The sequence below is a fragment of the Myotis lucifugus genome, unplaced genomic scaffold (assembly GCF_000147115.1).
Source record: "Myotis lucifugus unplaced genomic scaffold, Myoluc2.0 scaffold_2, whole genome shotgun sequence".
Classification (NCBI taxonomy): Eukaryota; Metazoa; Chordata; class Mammalia; order Chiroptera; family Vespertilionidae; genus Myotis; species Myotis lucifugus.
This window is the reverse complement of record NW_005871050.1, coordinates 9,202,924-9,212,095: the sequence shown is the minus strand read 5'-3', so window position 1 is coordinate 9,212,095 and position 9,172 is coordinate 9,202,924. Positions and strand designations below refer to the sequence as shown.

General features: G+C 45.8%; 1 pseudogene; it reads left to right on the top strand.

Annotated features, from left to right (window-relative positions):
• Positions 1 to 7,035: 7,035 nt before the first annotated feature.
• The window catches only part of LOC102430460, a 2,939-nt pseudogene continuing 802 nt past the window's right edge, over positions 7,036 to 9,172 (top strand).

The window sequence follows — 9,172 nt, the reverse complement described above, 5'->3', positions numbered from 1 at the left end:
AGTCTCCAGGAACAGCTTCATTTGAAACTCTGTAAGATGCCAGTAAACAACACACTAATGAAATCCACAGATGAGCTAAAACCGGACTGTTCAGCATCAGCCAGGACTGAGATTAAGTCTCTAGAGGGCCTAGGAAGTTAGAAATATGGTGAGGAAATAACCAAGTGAAATTCAGCCTGGACAGGTTCCAGCTAACCTCGTGTGCCAGATTCTCCCACAGTTATCAGGAGGGCTGTGGAGAGCAGCAAGACTAAAGGACACAGAGGGGCAGGATGTGGCAGGGGCTTGGGGTATGTGACCCTACCCCAGTCATTTGGGGGTGAGTCTTTACATACAGCATAAGTATCAGGGAGCAGGCTCCTGTCCATGTGGGCCTGGAGGAATTCCAAGGAGGTCCAGCAGGACTAAGGAGTTCCAAGGGAGCAGATTTTAGGGACACTGGACAGGAAGGGCATTATGGATGAGTCACACTTGGGACAATTTTGCATCAGAAGCACCAAGATCTCCTGTGCCACCTGTGCCCTGGGGAGCTTCCCAGCAAGCCTAGACTCCAGGAACATCTCGAGTCAACAGAAGATGTCAGTGATAAAGTCTCTGGAGTCAGACAGGCCTGACTCCCACTCCTAATCCTGTTCTGAACTTGTAGATTAGTTAGCTAACTTTCTACAGTCCATTTCCTCATCTGCAAAATGGGATGATATTTGACTTTCCTTATAGAGTGTCCTGAGGACAAAATAAGATAATGCTTCTGAAGCAATAAGCACAGTTCTTAACATATAATATCAGCCAAGAAGAGGACGAGGAAACCAAAGACTTGCTGGAGACATCACCACAGTGTCCTTCCACATTGCTTCTCCTCAGAGCCTACCCCCTATGGGGCTTCAGACCAACCCAGTCTCTCCTCAGCCTGAAAATAACTGGTCTCTCCAAACACTGCTCTCTGCCAAGCCTCAGTTGCTGAAAGAACTCACACTGCCACATTAATGACCAATCGTGGGTTGAATTTCTTGCTCCCTCCATAACTCCTGCCATTAATGCAGATCATCATACCTTTAGCTAGAACTTTTGAACTTTAAGATTTTCCTCAAAGATTTATAAAACAAGTCTCGGTGTGTCATTTGTGTGTAGCAGACAGTATTTAAATGTCTGGGCAGGTTAACTTTGGTTGATGTGGCCCAGCAGGGGCCAAGACTGTGGATTCCATCTGAGTGCAGACCACTTTCTTTCATTCTAACCCTAACCATGGACTAAGCCCTAATTAAACCCTAACCCTAGCCTCAACCTGAGCCTCCACCCCTAGTCTGCCAGCTTCATATGGAGTGTGAAAAGCTCCCATGTAGGAAAAACCATCAAAAGACATCTCATGGGACAGACATTGGTTTATTGGTTCCTTCTCTCTCAATTATGAGCTTTCACCAAATTTGAAGTTCCACAGAATAATCTCCCCCAAAGGATGATAGAGCCTTAGAACTGCCCTCTGGGCACTTGCAGGTTCAAGCTGGCAGTGACAACAGCTAGGAGTTCAAAAGCAACACATAAATGGATATGATGTTCTCTCTTGTTAGAGCAAGACTCAGGGCCCTAAAGGGGCGTGATGCCACGGTGAGGATGAGCCTATGAGGTGTGCCCAGGCTGAGGTAGGTGCAGAGAGTGCACTACTGCTCTCTCATAGGTCCAAGAAGTCTTTCATTTTCCTTGATACCAAACTCCAGCAAGAGAGCCAAAGATAAGCCTGCTGGTAAGACCCACTGCCTGAGATCTTGACCCAGCTCTCCAGCAGAGAAACTGGCCTCCATCTGGGCTATTTCTTACCATGACCAGTTTCAACATGAGATTAGGAAGTGTCCTGTCAGATTTTCCAGGCCAGCCCCACTTTCCTCCACCCAGGCCCTTGATCAGACCATGTGTCCAGAGTTATAGGTCAGAACATGTGTTCCCCATAAATAAGAAGCTTAGAAAGAAAGTGTGGAACAGCTGGCTCCAGCCAGATCTTGTCACCTCAGTCATTCCAATGTCCCCCTCAATGCCAAGTCTTCTCCAGCCAGCTGTAGCCAGCTAAGTTCTTGCTCATAGCTTTAAAAATGGGTCCTTATTGTCTAGCTATTTCCAAGTAAATCCTGGCTCCCCACCTATTGCCTAAGGAGCTGTGGATCAGTCTGGGAGATCTCATGGGCAGAGCCTACTCTTTCCTCCTTGTTATGCTCCTGGAAATAGGGCTCTTGCACCCAATGGAAACTCTTTGTTGAGTTCTTATCATGTCCCAGCCTGTGAGCTAGGCTATCTCAATGAACAAAACAAAGTTCCTGTTCTCATGAAGCCACATGTTAGTGGCACACAAAGGGATCACCAGGACAAGAAACCCAAAGGCACTTGTTCAGAAAACAGGTATTGGGCACCCATTGTGTCCCAGGCTTTAGACTAGGTCTTGGAGGCACAATAACAAAGCACACCTGGTACTTGGCCAGAAGGAGCCACCAGCCAGGCCAGCATTGTGGCCACCCTTCCAGAGGAAATGTTTTCTATCAGGATTTTGGTTGGAGACGGCTCCATTGGCCCTGGTCAGCTGCCCACTACTCACTGTTCCATCCCTTCACTCTTTTCCCCACCACAAGCAGCACAGGGTGACTGAGAACTCACAGCGAGCTATTCATTCATACAGCTACAAGGAACCAGACTAGTGTTTCTTTGAAGGTAACAGGAAGGAGAAGATGGTTTCCAGGTTCGCCTCAGCAGAGGGTGCAGACAGGAGGGAGAAGCAGCAGCAGCTTTCCTTTGGGGGCTATTATTAATATCTCTACCATATGCATTGACCATCTGACCAATTGGTAAACCAAACCCAACATCCCCTCCCCAGAAACCCCCACAACCTGCCTACTCCAAGCGGACACTCCAGCAAGACAAGGATCTAGGAGCCTGGACCGTACTGTGGAGCCTGAAGAGGCCCAGACAGATTGTCTAGCCTGGAGTTCTGCTGGAAGGGGAGAAACAATTGCATTGGGAACCAACCAGTAAGGACTGGTCCCAGGCAGGGTGGCAGGGTGGGGATGGGGATCTTAGGAAGCTGCAAGGATAGAGGGTGGGCACAAAGATTCACTGCTCATAGCATTCTTACCAGCTGCAGGGAGCTGAGTTCACTGACATCCACAGCTGCTACACGTTTGGACCTTCAGTGGTATTCACATCAAGACCATGTTTACCCCAGGCTTCTTCCAGACAATGACTGAGTCTGCCAGGGACACCAGTCCCAGCCACTCCTGTGACATGGGATTCCTCCAATAGGCAAACCTTGCTCAGGGATTTCTCATCAATCTGGCCAGTATTTTCTCAGAACTGTGCTGCTGTCTGAGACTCTTCCCTCCCAAGCCTCCTTCCCTTGCCATCTCCTTTTTCAGGTGTCAGTCCTGCACTGTGGTGGGAAGGCTCTTCCTGCCTACTCCTGCTTCCATGCCTGTATCTTTCACATGTTTTTCCTCCAATAAATCACTTGCACATTTAATCCCATATTGATGTCTGCTTCTCAGAGGACCCACGCTGAGAGAAGGCAATAATCCTGTGGGTCAGGACAAATAGCCTAATAGATATATATGCCGCCCGCAGCCAAGAAGGTTCAGAATCCACTAGCAAGAGAGCATTGTTTTCCCAGGTCTAGGGGAGGAGCTGACATGGGCTCCTTCCTGATGGCTTAGGCGTCCCAGCCTCACACCGTTCCCATCCTGCTGAGGAAAACCTGCACCAACTCTCCCTCCTCAGTTCAGGGGTCTTAGGCTTCCTCAAGTAGAAGTCTTGGAAAAGAAAATACTTACTCATTTTAATTCAATAAAAAAATCCAGCTATACCTCACTTTGCCCAAGAGCTGTGTCCTTGAGAAGTTGAGTGCAAATTAAATTGTGGTGAACCAGATCCCATTGTACATGCCCCAGGAGGCTCACAATTAAAAAGAACTCTACAGGCTGTCAAAAGTCAGCATGCCACGCATCCGAGTTGACAGTAAACCTGATGACAAAGGGTCCCCTTTGACCTGCCCCATGGCATTTTTCCAAGGTGGGTATACTTTGAAGAAGTTGAGCAAACAGCAATTGCAGCAGGTCCCTGGCCTTGGGGAGCTCTGAGCCCATTGAGGAGACAAACAGGATCCCAATTGGAGAAAAATAGACCACAGAGGATTAATTTGAGTAATATCTGGGTGGTGACACCATTGCTAGTTCAGTAGTTCTGAGAAGCAGGAGTGAGTTTAGGCAAGAATACTCAGAGAGGCCACTGAGGGTAGGCACCTTAAACTGGGCTCCAGGCATCCATACCACCACTACACAGAGTTGTCCCCTTCCTGCCTCTCCCTGTCTATCCCAGTTGTCCTGGAGCCTACTCTGCTCCCTTGGCCTGGCCACATGGTTGCCTGCCTGGGGAGGCCCTGGCATGGTTCTCAGTGCCAGAGGTGGGGATGAAAATGAATGGGCTAGTTGGAGTGTGGCCAGCCCACATGTCCAGCTTCAGGGCACAGGGCCAAGTTGACAATGTTGGCATGCGAACACTGCTGCTGTAGCCTCCAAAATACCAGTTGAGGTTTTCTTCTACTTTGGGGTTAGTAAGAGAAACCTCATTTCTATTCTGCCTTTGTTTTCCCTAGTTTTCCTTTTCTTTGTAATAGTGTTAATGGTTGTGCCTGGAGGTGAGACAGGGAAGGCAGGACAAGAGAACAAGGAAGTCCAGAATGTGCCCTGGGGCCTCAAAGCATCTCATCTAGCACCCCCTGCTCCCATCCCTCAGCCTGAGCCTCCAGCAGTCCCTCCCAGGGCTTATTATCCAAGAGGGCTCTAACTCTCTTTTTCTCCTCCATCATGACTTCCCTAAACTGTGGCCCATTCCCTCAGCATCAAGCTCTCTCCTGGTAAATCAGGACATTCACTCTGTCCTGGGCTGTCTTCTCCTCTTATTGGACATCCTCTCTCTGGACAATCTCACACTTTCCCATGGCCTAAGATACCATTGTATATGCCATAAACTCCACGTTTATTTCTCCAGCCCCAGCTCTCCTCTAAACCCCAGATCTGCATAGTCAACTGCCCTCTCAAAATCCACATGTCTACAACTGAACTCACCATCTCCATCCTCTAATAAACAAAACACTCCTCAAAAAAAGAGAAAAAAAACTTCTCCTGCCCCAGTCTCAGTGAATGGCACTACCATCCTTCTAGTTGTTGAAGCCAGAAAACTGGGGGTCATCCTGGACTCTGCCCTTTACTTCACCCACCACCCATATCCTATCTATCAGCAAGTCTTTTCAATTCTACCTCTTAAATATCTTTCAAATATTTTCACATCTCTCTAGTCCCACTGCCAGTCCTTTAGTTAAGATCACCATCAGTTCATTCATAGACAACTTAAACAACCTCATAATTTGTTTTTCTGCCTCAGTATTTACCTCCTGTCCATGTCTATGATGGCTCTTGCTTTCTGCCTGCAGGCACTTTCTCTATCATGGCGTGGGAAGGGAAATCCCAGAAGATCACAATGGTCTCCCTGAGTTGACGAGAAAAACACTGGAGTTTGAGGGACTGAGGTGTCTGGAATTTGCAGGGTAGAGCTTTGTAAATAAAGGAACAGTACAGAAAAGGAGTTTCAGATATCTGCATAGATATCTTGATTGGATTGGTGAATACCAAGCTACACATACATATAGTTTCTTATATAAATTATTTCAAAAAAGATAAATGACTAATGCAAAAATCATAACAATGTATTTTGGAGTTATAATGTATGTAGAAGCAAAATGTATTACAACAAAACGATGGGAGGGGGAAATCAAAGTATGCTGTTTTAATGGTCTAAATTGCACATGAAATCATATATAGGGTTTGAAGATAGATTGTAGTAAGTTAAAATGCTTGTTTAAAACCCTAGGGCAACTGCAAAAAATTGTTATATCTAGACAATCAATGGTGGAGATAAAATAGAATAGTATAATATTTGTATTATTCTTTGATAGTTGTCCCTCCAGGAGGTGGAGCCTAATTTTCCTCCCCTTGAGTATGGGCTAAACTTAGGGATTTTCATATAATAAATAGAATTTGAAATGGGAGAAACAGCAGCTTTAAAGTGGAAAAATCTAACAGATACCACCTTGAACAAGAAATCAAAGTTAACATCACCAGTAAGACATGTTGATGTCATGTACCCCTCCTGATGTGATGGGATGACAAGGGTACAACACCTAATGGTATTCTTCCTAAAATGTTATAACCACACATTGACCAAGAGAAAACATCAGACAAACACAAATTGAGAGACATTCTACAAAATACCTGACCAGTACTCCTAAAAACTGTACAGATCATAAAACACACACAAACACACACACACACACACACACACATACACACACATAGAAATGTCTGAGAAACTCTCATAGCCAGGAGGAATCTGAGGAGATATGGTGACAAATTGAGATGTGATATCCTGGATGGGATCCTGGAACAGAAAAAGTCATTAATGGGAAAATCCAAATGAAGTCATTAGTGTAGTTAATTGTATTATACCAATGTGAATGTCTTAGTTTTGATAAATATGTTACCATGTTTATGTAAGGTGTTAACATTAAAGGAAGTTGGATAAAAATGTCTGGGAACACTCTTACTATCTTTGCAACTCTTCTGTAAATCTCAAATTATTTCAAAGTAAAAAAAATTAAATTAAATACTCAATGTAAGAAAGGGCAGAAAAAGGGAAAAGTTGGTGAAGTATAGCTGGAAATAATAAAAAACAATTAGAGAAATGATGACCTGAACCCAACCATATCAATAACTACATTAAATATAAATTTACTCTACTAGTAAGCAATAAAATTAAATAGCATTCCACTGTTAACAAAACAATATTGGCCTCAACTTTTTTGCTGTCTGTAAGATTGTTTTTAAATATAAAGGCACAGATATGTTAAAACTAAAATGATGGATATGGCTATATTAATTTCAAAGTAAGGGTTAAGACACGAACTATTACCAAGTGTAAAGACATTTAGGATTCTGGGGGGAACTCAAGATGCCCGGTTATAATGAGTTCAAGCTAAATAAACCACCTGAGGATGGCATCTTCTCAGTGAAGTTCAACCCCAACACCTTCCAGTTCTTGCTGGTTTCCTCCTGAGACGCGTCAGTATGCCTCTATGATATACCAGTCAACTCCATTTGGTTCAAGTACCAGCACACTGGCACCATGCTGGACTGTGCCCTCTAGATTCCAACACATGCCTGGAGTGGAGAATTAGATCATCAATTGAAAATGCATGATTTGAACACTGACCAAGAAAATCTTGTTGGAACCCATGATACCCCTATCAAATGTGTTGAATCCTGTCCAGAAGTAAATGCGATGGTTACTAGGAGTTAGGATAAGACAGTTAAATTGTGGGATCGCAAATCAACAAACAACAAATGCTGGCGAGGATGTGGAGAAAAAGGAACCCTCATGAACTGCTGGTGGGAATGCATACTGGTGCAGCCACTGTGGAAGACAGTATGGAGTTTCCTCAAAAAACTAAAAATGGAACTCCCATTTGACCCAGTAATCCCACTTCTGGGAATATATCCCAAGAAACCAGAAACACCAATCAGAAAGGACATATGCACCCCTATATTCATAGCAGCACAATTTACAATAGCTAAGATTTGGAAACAACCTAAGTGCCCATCAGTAGATGAGTGAATTAAAAAACTATAGTACATCTACACAATGGAATACCATCTATATATATATAAAGAGCCAGGGTCCGTAAGGACCGAAGGCTCAATGAAACACCGGAAGCCAGTGCTGGGTTGCCGTGGTGACCCAGCACTGACTGCCGAGGGGGCTGCAGATCAGGCCTGGAGAGAGGCTGGCAGAGAGAGAGGCAGGGTCTGATCCGCAGCCTCTGTGGCAGCTGTTGATCAACTGTTGCCTCTCTCTTTCTCTCTGGGCTTCCCCATCAGCCTTGCCTCTCTTTCTCTCCAGGACTCTGGGGAGCTGCTAATCAGCCCCGCCTCTTTGATCAGGCCCAGAGATAGGCTCGAAGATGCTGACTGGCATAGAAACTGACCAATCAGAACCTAATCTGGGTGAACTGGGAAGGCAGAACCTAAGGTGGGCGCTGAGGATGGGTTTTAAAGGCAACAGCTGTTTGGTGTAAGGTGTAAGAAAGTGGTTCAAATTTTTAATGACTGCTTTGGCAGTATAGTGCATATGGCTGGCTATCAGTCCAGATATAGGGATTATGTGTTTTTGTCTGCCAAGAGCATCTCCTCCTGCTGAAAAAGGCTCCCCCCCGCATTTAAACAATCCTATCCTATATAATCTATCTATACTAACAAAAGGGTAATATGCTAATTAGACCAGGTCAACCGGCCATCTTCCGCATGTCCGACTTCCTTCCGGACAAAGCCATGGTGGTGGGGACTGAGGCAGAGGCCGTTAGGGGTGATCAGGCAGACAGGGGAGGGCAGTTTGGGGCGAGATCAGGCCAGCAGGGGAGGGCCGTTGGGGGTGAGATCAGGCCGGCAGGGGAGGGCAGTTAGGGGCAATCAGGCCAGCAGGGGAGCAGTTACATGTCGATCAGGCTAGCAAGGGAGTGGCTACAGGGTGATCAGGCAGGCAGGCAGAAGTGGTTAGGGGCAATCAGGCAGGCAGGCAGGTGAGCGGTTGGGAGCCAGCAGTCCTGGATTTTGAGAGGGATGTCTGACTGCCGGTTTAGGCCAGATCCCACAGGGCCATTGTGTAGATGTACCTGAGGGGTCCCAGATTGGAGAGGGTTCAGGCTGGGCTGAGGGAACCCCCCCCCCCCCCAGTGCACGAATTTTGTGCACCGGGCCTCTAGTGCCGCTATAAAAAAGAAGGAACGTTTACCAGTTGCAACAGCATGGATGGAACTGGAGAGCATTGTGCTAAGCAAAATAAGCCAGTCAGAGAAAGATAAATATCACATGATCTCACTAATATGTGGGATATAATGATCAACATAATTTGATGAACAAAAATAGATCCAGAGACAAATGGCAGGGGAGGTGGGGGGTTAGAGAGCAACCAAAGGACTTGTACACATGCATATTAGCATAACCAATGGACACAGACACTGGGGCAGTGGGGACTTGCCCAGGGTGGGAATGGTTGGGGCAGGTCAACTGGGGAAAAAGGAGACATATGTAAA